The sequence below is a fragment of the Zonotrichia leucophrys genome, chromosome 1 (assembly GCF_028769735.1).
Source record: "Zonotrichia leucophrys gambelii isolate GWCS_2022_RI chromosome 1, RI_Zleu_2.0, whole genome shotgun sequence".
Taxonomy (NCBI): domain Eukaryota; kingdom Metazoa; phylum Chordata; class Aves; order Passeriformes; family Passerellidae; genus Zonotrichia; species Zonotrichia leucophrys.
Genome location: NC_088169.1, coordinates 12,892,970 through 12,911,454, shown reverse-complemented (window position 1 = coordinate 12,911,454; position 18,485 = coordinate 12,892,970). Strand labels below are relative to the sequence as shown.

Here is an 18,485-nt window from a genome sequence, read left to right as displayed (position 1 = left end):
TATTTTCTATTTATGGAGATACTTAGAAATCTCTTAAGACGGGAGTTTACATAATCAAAGTGGCTACTTACACAGGCTTAAGTGTATTTACCACTTACTCATATTCAAAGTGCTTTGAAACTTCAAGTAAAAAGCATAGAAAATAGTCCCATGAAATAAAGATACCATGTACAGAACTGTAAAAAGTGGTGTGTAAGGTCACTTGATGGGCAGAAATTTAACAGTCTTTGAAACCTTTTTTTTGTGTATTCTGCCCATGCAGAATCTGTACAAAGTTTTACATAGTCAAGATACAGAGAGAAATCCAAGAATCACATTTTTTGAACACATTTTGAACTCAGAAAGAGTTCAAATACCTTTTAGCTTCATACTCCTGAAACTTACAAGTTTCTTACAAGGATATAGATGAAAGCCAAAGATTGTGTTCGATTCTTACTCTGTTCTTGTAACCCGATGGAAACCCATGACTGCATAATGCAAAACTGAGAATGGCTGTTCTGTGTTCCTACCCATAAACACCTTATGAGAAGGCACTGAGGAGCAGAATAAATGAGCTTGCAGAGATTTGTGCCAGGCAGGTCTGTGGGATTGCCTCGCTGGGACATGTAAGAACCATTGATAATTCATTGGGGGTTTAGCAGTTCTCAGAGCCCACTCTAAGCCAAGAACTTTTCCCCGCCTCATGCTCAGCCAGTGAGGAGCTGCATGAGCAGCTGGGGGGAAGGAGCAGGAGCAGGGCAGCTGACCCAAACTGGCCAAAGAAATATTCCACACCGTAAAACATGATACCAAATCAATCAACAGGGGGAAGTTGGCCAGGAGGGAATGACGGCTGCTAGGGAATTGGCTGAGCATCAGTCAGTGGTGAGCAATTGCATTGTTCACCACGTTTTTCATGGGTTTTATATGGGTTTTATTCCTTTCTCTTAATCTTTTCCATTACAATTATAATTTAACATAAAATAATAATTATAATTATTATATTTTAGTTCATTTCAACTATTAAACTGCTCTTAATTCAAGCCATGCGTATTTACTTTTATTTCCACTCAGGACTGGGAGTGACTGAGTGGTATCTAGCTGCTGGGTGGGGTTAAACCAACAATGAAATTGGCCCTCTTTGGTGCAGGTTGATGTTTACCTGGTCTTTTTTTGGCAAAACTAATTCTTAGTCAGTGTGCCTTGGCTTGTACTGGTGAACGAGAATATTTATCCTATTGAGCTTTGCATTCCCTTTTGCTTGTATTTTTTATGCCTTTTTATGTCTTTTTTATTTATTTATTTATTTTTTTGAAGTCACTTCAGGTAGCAATAAACCACTTCCTCCATTTTGATATGGTCTGCGAGCTGGGTGAGGGTGAACACCACGCTATCACCTGGGTTGTTAACAAACAGTATTTGCTGCAATGCATATCCATGAATGGCTGCCATTTGGACATTGAACCAATGATGAAAATAAGCTTTCAGTCTGAGAGTTTAGCCAGTTTTGCACCTATTTATCAGCCTGTGTGAATGTTAGTGAAGATCATGTTGAAACCTGGCTAAAGGCCTTTTGGTACAGAGTTCTCAGGCAGGGCCTTTGGAGAAAAAGCTTATAATAATATAGATAATAGTGACACTGACTGCCCTTCACTGGAATTGATCTTTATAAAATTATGTATATGTATTGTGGGCAGAACACCTTCATTGTGGAAAATAAATAGAAAATGCATATAAGGATACTTACAATGATAAAAATAAATATTTCCAGTATCACAAACTGCACAAGAACCTCCTATGCCAAATTACTATCTAAGAAACAATATACCTGACTATACAAAGCAAAAATAGAAGCCTTATTATGCTTGTTTTCTTCCAGTATTGATTCAAAGCTAGAATATATGTTGATAATCTGCTGTTAGAAATTTCATCAGTCAAAAATATTCTCAAAGAGTTAAAGACAACAATTTGCATCTATTCTGCAATGCTATAGTCATAAAGAGGAGAGAAGGCAGAACAGAATATATATTTCCATAAAAAATGTTTAAGACATTAAGCGTTAAGTATGTAGCCCACATCTTTTCTCTGTAATCACACTGTATTTTATGTCTGCTACATGAAAAACACAGTGGCAAATGTACTAAATGTCTTTATATTCCAAGGTAAATGGTCTGCTTTGTAAGTGAAAATGAGTGTTCATGCTTCACTTACTACAAAATACTATGCCAGTAGAAAATGAAAGAGGAAATGAAAGAGAAAAGAAATAAAAAATACAGAGAAAAATCATAGAGCTTATGTTGATAAAATAGTCCTGCTGGTTCAAGTTAACACTATCCTTATGACTGGCAACTAAATAGAAGCAATCAACTTGTTAAATAGCATTTCATTGTGTATAATTCATTATCAATGAAAATTTCAATTTTCATTAAAAAAAAAATTGGGGCCCCTCTTTGGACTACTGCAAATTCTACATTTTCATTTATATAGCCTGTATACATGGAAATAGGTCAATTTATCTCAGTTAGAAATTTCTTTCACATACCTTTAGACTGTTTTGTTCACCCCCCCACAAAAAAGACAAAACGCTTGGACATGAACCCAGAATAAATAGGAAACAAAATCTGTTTGTTTTTTTGTTTTTTTCCAAAATTGAATTTTCCATGGTTACATTAATAATAAAATATAAATTATATAAATACAGTTACAGGTCATCTTTGCATTATTTCTCATTGAAAAATAAATTAATACTTTGAAATAAAACACCTAGTAAAAGTTTTGACATAAATCACTCAAATAGCCTGACTCAAGACAAGAAAGTTTACACTGGCATGAAAAGCTTAAGCAAAGCCTGACATTTTTCCCAAAATGGAGTTTGTGACAGCCAAAGAAAGAAAAACCATTAGAGCAAGCAAAAAGATCTCCACAACATCATATGAGAGCAAATAAAGTCAGGACATATGAACAGAAGAACTTGTCTGATAAATCTGAAAAAGAAGGAAAACGACAAACCAACAAACTACAGCCATCAGGTTATAGTCAGACTGAAATTTGACTGTGGCATATATCAAGTAAGACTGCCCATCACAATCTGTATACAGAATCCAAATTAAAAGCTTGCATGAAAACTTAGAAACTTAGAAAAAAAATATAGTATCTCTGATGTGAAAATCTCTTAAGGTGTTTCTTTTTTAATATAGAAACCAACCAATGAGATAGGAAACTAAGCAGTTGAAACAGTAAAATGCATTTGTTTAATGTTCAGACTGCCACTGAGAAAACAGAATCTACAAAGCTTATCCCATATCTATGTGTGTGTAACCCAAGTAATATCAGCAATTCTTCAGAAGACCTTTTCAGATCTTAAAAGGCAATATACAGAATGGAGACAGATTAGAAACCTTGTAAAAGACAGCTGGCACAAGGCATTAGACAAAAACTATTGGGAAACAGTTTTTCCGCTTTCCAAGTGAGCATTAAATAAGGCAAGTTCCAAAATGCCACTTTTGCAATGGACTGGAAACCATTTGCATTGATTCTACAATAGACAGGGAGCATCTGAAAGCTTGTCGTGTTTTGATGATTGTCAGCGGGTTTTATAGAAAAGTGTTTAATCATAGGTTTGATCAATGGATAGGCCCCTCAAATTCACCATTGCAAGTAGCCATAATTGGCAAATTCAAAACAGAGTTTATAAAAAACCAAGTTCAACTGAACTAAGAAAAAACATTTTTGTGTTTGGGTCACCAGTCTAGGAGTGGAAAGAATTCCTGACCTGCTTGGTTTCCTTCTGTGACCTTACCAAATTCACTCAGACCAAATCCATGCAAGGCTATGTGTAGAACTTAGGCATCAAAAGTTTAAATTCTCAAAAAATCTGTTTATTTGATGGCCAAAGACACAAGAAATTAACATAAAATATGTTTGAATATGAAAGTTATTCTCTTTTACCACTGCCTACACTCCAAAGTGTCTTAGCTTGGAGAATATTTGAGATATTTCAGGTACTTAAAATATTTCCTGCTGGAATAAAAAAATTCTAAAGATGACAATACAAACAAAACAGGGGGCTTATGAAGTGTTAGAAATGAGCAATAATACGATATGGCAGATACTGAGACATATTAAAAAGGATTACATTACATGAAATTCATTTTTGTGCAATGTAACCTTTTATTTATGCTGCCCATTCAGCAGATAAACGTGAGAAGTCAGTATGTACAATAGCATTAAATAGTTAATATTTGTCTAGAAAAATAAATGAAGTACATATGCTGTAACTCACCTCTCACCTCTGAAGACAATTAGGAAATTCACATACAGCACAGAAAAATGGTCTGGTGTTAGGGGTCTTTATGCCAACACATTACCAGAAATAACATCAAAAGTTAAAGACATTTCCAGAGTGAAATTGTAGAGAAGTAGGAAGAACTACTAAGTTATCCAGTCTCCTTCTGTTTCAGGACCTTGAATTCCCAACTTTATTTTACCTTCAAAAGGCATTTGCTGCTTGTATGACACATTTATAATACCAAGAACTTAGCATATCTATTAATCAGTGTCAGTTTTTACCAAGAAAACTTATCAATGTGTACCATGAATCATCGTGATCAGAAACTCTTCTAACAACAGTCAGCTATTAAGCAAGATTTAAAGTTATATATATACGTGTGTGTGTATATATAAATATATATCTCACATATATATATATATATCTTGCATATACATGCACGTATATAGAGATAGGCACAGAATGTCAAGCAGATCAATGATAATTAATTTGTACAGTCTAGGAAATTATATCTATCTACCTCAGGCAATCAAAGATTTCTTTAATAATTGCCCTGGAACCTGTTTTTCAAGCAATTAGAATTTAGTTGCCAGCAAACATCTTAGATTAAAAGAAATGGCATTTTAAAATTACATGAATAAAAATTAAATGGAAATTAAGACTACCGTTGTCTAATAGGCAATCAGAAACACAGGAAGAGACAAATTCCCAGGACTACTAGAATAAGTTTAGTTCTGTATTTCCGAACTTTTTCAGTAATTTGAAGTGATATCATGGGAGTGATCTTGTATGTACTGATTACCAGGACTTCCAGTGCCTTCAGTAGGAATTCTGCATGTCCTGTACCAAGGGAGGTAAATCTATGGGACAAAAAGTTTCCTATCAATTCCTAGAAGTGCACAAACCAGAGAACAGACACAAAACCTTTTTCATTCTGATGTTATTTGCTGCTGGGGACTTGCAATCCTAGTAGTCAATGTTGGAAATCTATAATGTGCTGCAATATGTTATCAACGGGTAATTGAGCTTGAATATTATTTATTGATATTAAACCTGACAGTCAAAAGGATAAGCCTCAGATATTATGTTTAATACATGGTCCCATAGGATGGGTTGAATATTTTTTTTTAAATTTAATGTGCTGTTATTATCAGTGCAGCAGACATAAAATTAATAAAAAATCCTAATGAGAATTGGTGGGTTTAGATAATTCTCCAGTGGATTTATTATCTTAGAAAAGTGGTGTTCTAAGGCATTTTGATGACTCAAGGGATCATCAACAAAACGGAGTTTCTCTGATATCTTGGTTTCCAAACCATTTCATGTTAGTGCCTGAAGTTAACATACAATGACTATTTAAGGCCCATAAGAACTGAGAAGTATCCTTGACCCCATTTGAAAAAATGACAGAATATTAGAAATTTAAGAGTTAGTCTGAGCTTTCAATGAACTATAGTGTTCTGAGGACAAATCTGACTGACAAAAACAGTCAAGTGATAAGGCAGTTTGATTTTCCCAGGCTTTAGTTCCTCTAGATAGCCATTGTCCTGCTGCAGGATTTCATTATGAATTAAATTAATTCTGACATTGGATACACTGATGTTCATTAAGCTTTTATATTTCTATAATCCCCAGTTATGGATTAGAATCCATATGGAAAAAAAGGCAAAGCACTATACATGTTGTAGAAACAAGAAAATTTATTTCCTGCTTTTAGAAGAACTGAAAATTTTACATTATGCTGAAGACTTATGCATGTGGCTAAGTGCAAACACAAAAGAATTCGTCACACACTTAAAAGTTTAGCTGTGAAAAATGGTTTCCATTGGTGTAGATGGGAAAATAAGTAATTCACAAAGATTTAAAGGAGAAAAAAATAAAAGTCCTTTATAGATAAGATTGAGATTTTTTTTATAGATATAGATATTACAGACATTTTTATGCTAAAGATCAAGTAAGAATCCATCAGTTACAACTACTGGTCCAGCTCTGAGAGCTGGTTATAAAGGACTTAGAGTAATGGTTACACATTGATTATAGCTGTGTATGATGATTCATGGTAAAGTCTTCAGACTATTATAGATGTATTTCATTTGTAAACTCAAAGTATCTAACTGCATTTTTGGGGAACAAGACAGGAAGTGAAAGAAGGAAATGCAGGAGGACGCATTTGCAGGGATATGAATAGAACATAAACTATATTTTTTTTAACTAAGACCATATAGAAAATGAAATTGTATCAGGTTACGCCATTTGACCTTAGGTCAGTAATATGAGAGAAACCACAGGGTTTCTTATGATGAGATTAAGTGGAGTTTTTTTTAAATACATTTCTAGGACATACTATTCACAAGAAGGTGTTACAGTTCAGGAAAAGCAAGAAATTAATTCAAAAGATGATAAATAACACTAATAAATATTTTCTTATACACATAGTTTATCTGGTCAGTCATAAATTTTCTGAAAGCAAATTTTGTTTCTTCTCTATTAGCAGAATGATTAATGTTGAACACTCATGGATACTCATGTCTCATCTCAGCTGATTCAGTATACCTTTTGCTATGAATTTAATAAATAACACTTTGAGTCCCTTAAATTTTAATTGTGATTTATACAAACCATCACCAAATCCATGATTTTTCCATTAAATAGATTTCTGACAATATCCTTTTTTCTGATAATATGTTAAAAAAGCCAATATAGTCTGTAGATGATCTATGTCTTGCACCTTGGTAAAAGAAGCCTTTCTTTCTAATGGTTTGGAGGTTAAATATTTGACTTAGAAAGAGTTAATTCCACAACACCTTTCCTGCTGGGAAAAAAGCAGTCTCTTTCAACATGCCAGTAAGAATTTTCCCTAACATGTGCATCAACATGACTCGTCTGAAAGTAACTGGCAAACCTGATTTCAGGAAAAGACTTTGAGACAGTCTTTGAGAACATGAAAACAACCCACAAGCAAAGCAACCAACCAAAAACAACCCAGAAACTATAGCTCACATGTTTATGAATCATCTGAAGCATTCTGTTCACCTGTTTTATTTATTTATTTAATTTTTTATCTCTCAGAAAACAAGTATGCCTCAATAGGTGCTAAAATGATCTAGCAGGCCAACATTTACACTTCTTGAGCACCGATGGAAGAGATTTGTGCCATGATAAACTTAAACACCAAATAAAATTTAAAAGTCTCCCTCAGCATGGAAGGAAGCAGACCAAGTGGTTGTTGTGATTAGATGGTTTGAGAGCAATATTTAACTTGAAATCTGCTCAGGGATCGAAAGCAAAATCTAACTGCTTATGAATTTAGAGTGCAGCTTGGAGGGATAGGAGACTGTCAGTACGAGTCTCAAGCAGAAAAGTTATAAAAGCGGGTGGAATGCATTTTTTTCAAAGGGTTCATTTTGAGGACTTTTGTCACATAGTTTAATATTGGGAAAATTGAAATTTTTGATATTCTACTTAGCTTGATGGAGAATGGGGGCACTAACAAGGAGCAGTAAAGACTATTCTAAGATAAGCACTGCACAAATATCATGCTATCAAATTTCATGGTGCTCTTCATTTGTTTCACATGTGATAAGCAGAAGAATTGACAAGAAAAATGAAGACACCCACAAAACTGCTGCTCGGAGATACATTGTGGAATTGTTAATATAACACCAAAACCAGAGAGAAATCAAAGAGAAATCCGAAAGAAACATTTTCTCAGGAATATGTGCAATAAAATATTAAATGTACTTACTGTGTCACCATAATACTTTCTCTAGGACTCTGAGTTGCTCCCTCAGAACAATTAATTTTTGTCAAAAACTACAACATAAATAATGAGCTAAATCAAGTATTTTTAAACCCCTCATTTATTAGGTGAAGCACAACAGCAAATGCTGAATACATGTATTGACAATGTTCATGCTTTGCTACTTTACAGCTACCTTAGCTGTGAGAGATATTTATAATCATAAAAATGAAAACATTTATTGTAAAGGGTGAGGTCAAAGTGATGGCACTGAGTCCAGAAAACACCCCGGGAGAGTTCCAGGGGAAACCAAGAGAGGGGACAGCATCACTTTCCTTGGTTTCACTTCTCTTGGTTGACTGATGTCTCAACCATTCCTGGAACTGTAACACGAGGAGGCTCCTGAAGTCTGAGACCTTCATCATGAAGTGCTAATGTCTTCATGTCCTCTTGCAACTCGAGTCACTGTCAGGATACCTCTTTTCACATTCTGCTGACTGGGATTTATGTGCTCTGGTAACCCTTGAAAGTTTTTTTGGTTATCTTTGGTTTTTGGTTTTTCTTTTTTTTTTTCAGGACAAATACATACAAGCAGCTGTCTCAGTAGCAAAATATTTTCAGAATACAGGCTAAATGAGAATATCTTTTTTAGACTGTTGGTAACATTTTGTGATTTACTCTGCATCCAGCCTGCCAGTGCTCTCTTAGAGAATGACAAGTGATTATACCATTACCTGTCTGCAAACAATATTCCATTTTGTTTCTTTCTGAACGCATAATGCCTTACCTGATGAGAAGGGAAAGTTTAAATGAAAATATTGGTCCTAATTTGAGAGTTTAGAGAGTCTAGATCCATAACTGGTAATATATCCCCACACAGATAGGGCACACTGCCAACATCTTTTTTGACAGCCTTCACATTTTGCTCAGTCCAGGGTAGACGTTTATTTCCATCTTCTTATCTTCAAATACTGTCACAACCATCCATGTTCCTGGCTATATGAATTAGATTGACATCACTCAGGTCTGGACCTTCCTTATTAGTCATGAGATCATTGGCCCAGCTGTTTCCAGGTACTATGTTCAATTCTTAGAGGCAGAATGAAATATTCAGTATAAATTATTCAAGTTCTTTTTTTTTAAATATAAAACACTGATTGATTACTGGCAGATCACAGACCCCTTTCACACCTGTATACTGACAATATCTCCAAACCAAGCTGAGGTAAGCTTTACATTTCTAAGTAGCCATTTCTTTTTATGAATTATTGACATCCTGTCTTATATTTAATCATGCTTCAGGGTATCATTTTCACCTCTTACTGCTTTCTCTATTGTTCTATTTTTTCATGTCACTCTCTCTTGTTCTTCCATTTTCCTTCCATTTAGTTTTTTGCTACATTGTTTATTATTAGCTTGAAGAACTTTAACAAAATTTATTTCTCTCCCCTTCATATATAGTCTCATTTCCTTTTATTGTTTCTTATTTGCAATAGTCTAGATGGTGACAGACGAACAAATGTGATTAGCATTACATTAATGGCTGGGCAGAAATGTGCTAAAATAAAATTTTTTGGAGTCCTGCATATAGATTATTTCATTAGAAAGACAGCATTTAAAGAAGGTATTTATTAGAAGATTTGTCTTTTCCCATTATCAATAGCATGATACAGTAACTCAGGGCAAATAATCTTACTGATGCCATGAACTACCATGTATTTTTCATTAGCCAGAAATGGCCTGAATTCAAATCATAGTCCTTAAACATGAAATGATCCCACTTAGAAGTCCAGATGGACTCTGCCTGCTGCCTTCATGGAAACGCTGCTGCTGGCTGGTGCAAATGTTCAGCAAGATCCCTGGACTGGCTATTGATAATCTGATATTGCACATGAGATCTTCTGTGCCCAAAGCGGTCCTACTGCAAACACAAAAAACATAGCCCTACAGGTTATTTGTAGAAATGCCTCATATCTTGTTGAGCTCTTCAAAATTGTCCTTTTCCCTACTTCTGTTTCTATTTATTTTCTTATTTCTTGTCTTTTTCTATTTCTCCAGCAAACCTTCTTTTTGGTTCTTCATTGCCATATTGTTTCTTTCTCTCATTGTCTCCACATCTGAACTCAAATTGTGTTTGTTTTTAACAATCATTGCACAGATTTTTAGAAGAATAAGATTTACTGAGACATATCACTGTAAAGACAACATTAGTTTCTCTCATGTCATCATCTGGCTATGTCCTTTTTTCCTAAGTCAGCCAGAAAACTCAGCCTGGTGAAAAGACAGGATAAGAAATAAATGAGATCTTTAAGCAAAAAGCATGTTCGTGTTTATAAAGAATTTGCCTATCTCTTGGGATAAATACCAATGTTATTCTGAAGATTTTTATTTTTCTCATGGGAAATAATTCTAAAATTACCAAATTAAACTAATTACTTTTTGCATTACAAAAATTTTCCCTCCCTCCCTTTCCCATTTTCCTTTTCCCCTCACCCCTTTCTCCTTTCCCCTGCTTTTTTCCTATTTCTATCTCTCTTTCCCTCTCTTCTCTTCTTTTCCTCATTGTTCCACATGCAGATGATTCCATTTTTTATACTTTTACCCTTATACAAAGTTTACAGTGTTGTTCTGAGATTAGCAGAGCTAATACACTCACTTTTTATCTGGTATTTCCCTTAGCTCTGTGCTAACCTTGCAGTGGGTGAGTTGTGCATCTGATCTAACAAGTGCTCCACACTATTGATGTCTTTGCTTTGTTGTCCTCATGCCCTGTTTGATATCATGGCTTCATGGGGAGTGCAGCTCTGCTTGAATCTTTGCATTTTTCTGCTGGTGATACTTTGTTAAACGTTGTTCAATGATTTTTAGAATTGCTTTGACTTTGATGATATTCTGAGTATATCCCTCTCCTTGACCTAGCTGAAAGTTCAGTTTCTTCTTCATTTGCTTTTTCACTTAAACTTATCACAAGGTTCTGTTTCACTGTTCATCTTTCTTCGTAATTTTTCCTTTTTCTACTGTTGTCAAACATTTTTTCTAAATTGTTGAGGTTTCTGCCAGTTGATCCGTGGCCCTCATATGCTCAGTGTTAGCTTGGACTCTGTGGCCTGCAGCATTTGTTACTGGGTATATTTTTTGGGTTTTTATTCTCTATCTTTTATTGTGTAACTGTGTGTTCACTTGGCAAGCTAGAAGATTTTGGGCAAAGTCTGAGGAGAGGTTTTAGTCCCAGAGAATGCATCTGGGAAGCAGAAGAAAGAATGAGAAGATTCTCAACTATTCTAAATAGATTAAGTGCAGTGAAACACTATGATGATGATGATTGTGATGGTTATGGTTGTGATAAGTAAAGAGATAGGAAGTCAAGCAACACCCTATTCTGAGAAAATAATTGTGATAAATATATATGTCTAATGAAGAAGAAAGATATTTTATGAGGTTCAGAGGGTGGAGATATCAGGTGGGATAAACATGGAATTTCCTGCTACTTTTGGTATCGTCTCTGCTGCAACGCCTGAATTCATCTTTTGTGGGTTACTGGGCAACAACTTGGCCTCTTCAGTATTAAGACACTCCAAAGCACCAATGTTGCAATGTATTTTCTCACCAGACCAGATTCACTGAGCAAAAGATTTTGGATAGGTCCATTCTGTTTACTGCCCAGGAACAGATTCCACCATGAGTACTATAAATTTCTGACCTCACCAGAACCTTGTATAAAACTAACAGGACATTGTCAATTTATTGAATTCCACCATACGTTCAAAATATTTTCCCTTTTTACTCCCTTTAAAATTGTGGAAATACTCTGCAGCCACCAGTTGCTGTGGAAATAGATTTTTTCTATAGAATTTATACACACCAAAAATATTGTCTAGATGGTTTATCAGAGGCTGCTGGGTGACTGCATGGGTGGTTTTAACTTTCAGCTACTGTTACACTTCACAGAACCACTGCACTTTTTCTCATGGGTTGTATCTATTAGCCATTATGTATTATTCAGTCTTTCAGTGATTATCTCTCCAGATATAAAAAAATCCATTTTTCCAGGTGCCAAAACCCCACAACCCCTACTTTTTAAAATAGAACAATCACAGTATCTGTGTTTTGTAGCTTCCTTTTACTGTCTGTGTCATTCAATCACCTTTCCGTCATTCCTTCTGTTTCACAATTCTGGTGAAGGTCTTACTCTTCTAACTTTTTCATGCCCTTTGGAGAAAAAAAAATTATGCTAATAACTCTATTTAGGGTTAGACAGAGCGGAACCTAAACCATTACAAACCTCACTGGCCATCTATCTCAGAACTTAGAGAACAAAATAGGAATCACAATTTCATAAAGAGATGCTAAAAATGTCATCAACAGTCCATGAAGGTACATGTTTTCCAAAGTTACTGTGCTTTGATTTGAAAGAGGTGTTTAAAGCATTAGGTTACATGCATTACATAACCGCACTGTAGGAACAAACACATAATACTGTTTTTTAAAACCTGTTGAACAGAACAAAAAGAAAACTATCAAATAGAAATGAAACAGTTATTTTTGCACCTCATTATGATGCTGTTGGCAATTGGTGCACTTACAAGAAATATTAGTGCCCACCGTGTTCTACAGATAAACACAAAGAAATCACATCCATTGGCTGCAAATCAAGTGAGATGACAAAGGTTTGTTAGGGGAAGAAATACCCTAGGAGCAGTATGGAAGTGAAAAATCTTCAGCACCAAAGTGCTCAGACATTCTCCCAAGAGCACAGCCCTTCTGTAGTCATCCCTCTACAAGACAAGGAGAACACTGCCTGTGCTCTGCAATATAAGACTAGGCACTACAAGAAGGGTACAAATTGTGGAGAAGAAGTAGGCCAAGAATTCAACTAAATATTGGTGGTTTATTATGTATATGAGTCTAAATCATCTGTACAGGGCAAGTAAATGAAACAATATGCCACACCCCTTTGTCTGAGTCTAAACTTATGCAGTTGATGTGTCAAAAAAACCAGACAATATTATTTGAAAAGCTATTACTTAGAAAATGGGAAATTTGCATCAATGATGCAAATGTAACTCCAGACATCAGAATATAATGGCACTATTAATAAGAAGATTTAGGTGGAAAGAATATCTTTAAGAATCTGATTGGAGGATGATTTCTTTGATTTCACCATTTTAAGTAATCCTACTTGTTCATTGTTTAATTTTTGTGTATTTATTTATTGGTTCTATAGAGTGTTTTGGCACTTTTTTTCATTGGTTTTGTATTATCTTGGGCTACTGTTTGTAGATGTTTCAACGTAAAGTCTGGATGGATTTTGCTTTGTGGGCCGGGAGGAAATTGAAGTTGGTTAGCTAAATCATGCTATAGTAGTTGTCAGTGTGCAACATCACTCCATAGCCATTCAATTTAAGATTTCTAGATATAAGGTTACTGTATGAATGTTTGGTAAAGAGCTGTTATCACAAAGACAGCATTATAATGAAAGTCAGATACTATCATTCCTCTCATCTTTCACTGGCAGTGTAGTGTAACTACTACACTTTTTACTTTGGGAAGAAGTGAGAAGACATTTAATCTTCCTCAATATGTAAAACTGACATGAGTTCAAAAGTTACATCTCTGCAACTGAGATACAAACTGCAGCAATGGTAACAGGGTAATTTGTCTTTGCTTATTTTTTTTCTTTAAATTGTTTTCTTTTAGGTTTTGTTTTCATCTTTTTTAAAGCTAATGCTAGCAGATCTTCCAAAAATGAGTTCACTGAACTTATTTTATATGATTACTTTATTACTTATTTTAAGTATAGGCACACGTTTGCAAAATGTTTCAGTTTCTTAATAGATATTTATTTAAATAAAGCACTACAGAGAAGGTTGCAAATTTAAAAAGAAGTCATAACTTTGCATATCACATTGGAAAGGTGAAATTGATTTTATTATGATCGAACAACCCATTAGGCATGGAGTATGCTAGCTAGCTAGTAATCCAAAAAGAAACTGAATATTTGTACATGCTTCATTAAGAAATTATTATTGCAATTTATTTTAATTTTTAAGGGAGAAAGGAATTTTTGGGAGCAATGTTCACTTAGAACGTATACAATTATGTCATGTAAAATAGATGGTTCTACCACTGTGTAATGTTATGTTTTTAAATCAATAACATTTATTAATTGACTAATCATATTTGCTCAGCCTTTTAGTCTGCAGTTAATTATTTAAGGCCATGAAAAATGTCAAACCTCATAAACTGTTTTTCAAGTGATAGGTGTAACAAGTATAATAATTATCCTTCTATTTTTTTTCTTTTAACTTTTACTTTTTCTTTCCCCTTCTTTTAGCTCAAATGACATTCTATAGTATACGTAGCAGTAAAGTTGTAAGAAAAAAGACATTTTGAAACAAGAAAAAAAATTTATACCTCTCATATTTAATGCTTAATCATTTCTCAATGCCAATTTGATGGACAGTAGTTTGAGTCTCCAAAATTATTGTTTTATTAATTGCAGAGGATCAGTTTGGATTCTTTCTTTCACGGAATTTTGAAAATTTGATCTTTTTAATCAAAACTGTTTTTACAGTTGGTGGGAGAAGAGAATGAATCAATGTCTTTTTATTTTCTTTCTTTTTTTTGAATTGCAAATAATGTTTCTATATTCTTTTTAGAATTATCTGAAGAGTGTGATGACAAGTGATACCCCATAGTCATTCCTTTTCTTCCTGCCTTTTTTTTTTAACCAGGTTTCCACTGGTTAATAATAGATCTATGTAGTAAATGCAGTAACAATTTCACTAATTTTTTTAATATTAAATTTTTATTAGGAAATGTCCCCAAATGTGACAGAAAATACAAAAAAGTATTATCTTCCTTTGATGGAGAAAAGTAATTTTTAGAGCTAAACATAAATTTGAGTTTCTTCCATAATGATTTTTGTATTTGCTTCTTGACAGCTTGTTTCTAATTTTGCTGGCAACATTATCATTGTTAGTTTTGATTGATGATCATGCTTTGGGAAGACATTTACAATTTATGTAATGTCCTGTAAGAGAGTACCTCACTGCCAGCGCAAAATTGCTGTAATTTAAGACATATCACTTTCAACAACACATAAGGGTTAAGTACATATAATAAATACCTAGATATCTCCTTAGTCACACTATTATAAATGCTTTAAACTATGTTAATCTGACATTTTCATTAAACATGAAAAAGCATGAATCCAGATTGGTGCATGACTACAGACTGTGTCTAAAAGGAAGATTTTTCTTTACACTTACAAAATATAGTTGCAACTTCCGGATGTCACCAATGGCATCTGAAAGACTTGACAGAGCCTTTAAGAGGTCAGGTTAGTTCAGCTTCTGTGAAAAGGTGGGAATTCAACTGAAGCCATACCTAGAGAAAAAAAAGGAAAAAAAAATTAGTGGGGTAAAATGTAGTCTTTGATGGAAGTAAAATAAGGTTTAGAACCAGCAGTATTTGACAAATCACTCAAGTGTGCTCAGAAAAGATGACAATTCCTTTTTTTTTTTCTTTGACTTTGATGTACTGCAAAATAATAGATTAAGGAAAATAAAATGCAATACAGTACAACGTGGAGGTATAAGATGCAATAGTAGCAGATCGAAAATAAAGAAAAAGAACCCTTCTACCTGTGAAAAATGAAATATACCTTTTGATTCCATAGCAGTAAAGCTGCTTGCCAATTGTGAGTAATGTGCAAAAGCAAGTGATCAGTGAAAGAGTCAATGAAACAAAAGGAAAAGTCAGACTGGATGGGTGACCTCTGTGGTTAAACACCCACCACACCCACAGGTTGGGGGAGAGAACCAGCGCAGTGAAAGTGAGGAAGCCTGTGGGTTGTGCTAAGGGCAGTTTAATGGGGAAAGCCAAAGCTGAGCACACGAGCAAAGCAAAACAAGGAATTCATTCACCTCTTCCCAAGGGCAGGGAGGTGTTCAGCCATTGCCAGGAGAGCAGGGCCCCACCTGGCAATGGTGACTTGGGAAGAAGAGCACCACACTGCCAATGTTTGCCCTCTCTCCTTCTTCCCTCCACATACTGACCATGGTGGCACATGATCTGGGATATCCCCTTTGTCACTTGGGGTCACTGGTCCTGTGTCCTCTCCCAGTTTTTTGTGCACCTCCAGCCTCCTCAATGGTGGTGCGGCACAAGGAGCACGAGAGGCCTTGCTTCTGTGCAAGTAGTGCCCAGCAAGAACAAAAATACACCTGTTATCAACACTGTTTTTGGAAAAAATTCAAACCATTGCCCCTATACTGGGCACTGTGAAAAAAACACTGCTCCAAGTCGTAATCAGCATAATTGAGTGGCCCACATAAATTACATGAATATCATCATGGCAAGTAAAACTAGCATAGACATGCCAGATGGTTCATATTGGAAAGAATACTTTACTGAAAACTGTCAGTTAACATAAACTGGAGAAATACAAGAGTCTTCAGCATGGATCTAGAAGTTTGTTTAAAATTACTCTGCATATCTAGAAGAAAATATGACAGTACTGTCATAATAAAAAAGACAGATGTGGAAGAAAATATAAACTAATAGTAATAGTAGTACAATCTTTTCCATTATGAGACATCTGCATCTGAAATTGATTGTTTGGTTCTCATTCTATTTATGGAAAAGAGGTAGATATTAAATTAAAATGTTTCAGGATTTTGTGCCACGAATAAAGGAACAGAGGATCTCCAGAAAATGGGAAGACTGATATTTTGACCACAGAGAGGTGCTGATGCAGGTTATGTTTGAATTAGCTGTTCACTAAGTCTTTTCCTCCTGATTAAACAGGAGCAGATCATTAGGTAAAATAGACAGTTCTGTTGTTCCTAATATTACTGTTGTACGTGGTTCATGGAGTCTACATTAGATAAATCTGGATACTTGGGTGAAATGTGCCTATATACATATGGTTTCAAGATCTCTGATGAAAACTTACTCAGTAAACCCTTGTTTCTTTGACTACACACACTTCCACATATCTGCTTAGGAATCACAGTTTCATTTAATCTATTTTATGTGGATAATTAGCAGATTGCATTTGTGTGTTCCTACTGCCTTTACCTTTATATCCATATAAGAATAAAATATAATTTATATTCATGATGTTTCTGCTGCTAAACAATATTTCAAAATTCCATTGTGTGGTGGCTGCTGCCCAACCAACTGTTCTTTTTGTTTTCTCAATTTCCACAGAAAGTGTCAGAGTGGAGTGTTCATCCTTTGACTGCAGCAAGTAATGCAGTACTCTGGATTGCCTGTTCTGTTATACTCCAGTTTGAAAAGTAAAACAGTATTTGCCAGTTCTTCCTTTCTAGTGAGTTTATTGAATAACTGTCCCAGTTTATGCAGAAATGTTTGGTGGTGAGGGAAAAGCTCAGGTGCCCTGCCATCAGCTGTTTTTTGGCATCCTCCCTTCCAAGTTTCAGAGCCTATATTCATCTTCGAATCGAGAGTGGGGGAGAGCTGCTCTTCAGGTGAATTTTACAGCCCATGACTTATCATGAGGTGGCAAACCAGATCTGAGTGGGCAAAACTCTCTCAGTTCAAGTGATGACCAAGGTCTCTGAGATGGAAGAGCAGTTCCAGGCTTATGAGCAGAAGGCTAGAAGATGCTGAGTGCAGTGCTTGCCCCCTTTATGACACACGAGCACCACTTCAGGTGGTCAGAGTAGCTCAAGAGCCTTGTTGTTGGCATGTGAACAGAGTCTGTGTCATGGTACCCACTGGCTGCGTGACCATGACCCAATTCACAGCTTGACGCCCCCTTGGAACAGGAGAGAATATTTGGCTCTTGTGGTGAGATTCCTGCTAGGCTTCCTCCCAAGGGAATATGTGCAAAAGAGAAAAGCTGCTCTGCAAAAACAGTCTGCAAGCCAAATGCAGAAAAGGGGCATAAGGGCAGGATTATCTTCAAAACCCTAGTATTGCCTCATTTTAATTTGCTAATGTAGAGATGCCTATAAAGCTATAGAGATCCAGAAATTACAGGTAAATCTGAATCTAGTTCTTTTAACCTTTGTTATTATACAATGAAAAAAAAATTAGTGTAAATGGAAATTGATACATTAAAAACTCATTGTCTTGAGATATAATTGAGGCCAAGAGCTTAGCAAGATTCAGTGAAGGATTAGACACATGTGGATAATAAGAACATTCACTGTTATTTCACATATATTAATTTTCTTTTTCTTAAGACAGGATTTACACTTTAAAAATTCTAATAATTGATAGGGATTATGAAAAGTAACCTCTAGGAAGATTATTTTATTCCTGGGCACTACAGAGTTTATTTTTCTCATTCCTTTTATGATTGACAGACAGAATTGTGGGTTTGCCTGGTTACGCATGCAGCACAGTAAGAGAGTTGATATTCTAACATGCACTTTACTGCCCCAAGGTAACTATGTCAAGTTTATCAATACTGAAAATTTTGATTGCAAACTGTAACTAAGTTTT

At 35.1% G+C, this 18,485-nt stretch overlaps 1 long non-coding RNA gene across 1 annotated transcript in view; it reads right to left on the bottom strand.

Moving 5' to 3' along the window:
- Nucleotides 1-18,485, bottom strand: part of LOC135444966 (uncharacterized) — a 69,615-nt gene that overhangs the window by 38,532 nt on the left and 12,598 nt on the right. The window contains exon 3 of the long non-coding RNA XR_010439391.1: nt 15,278-15,395. This is a non-coding gene — a long non-coding RNA (uncharacterized LOC135444966). The remainder of the gene's footprint in view (nt 1-15,277; nt 15,396-18,485) is intronic.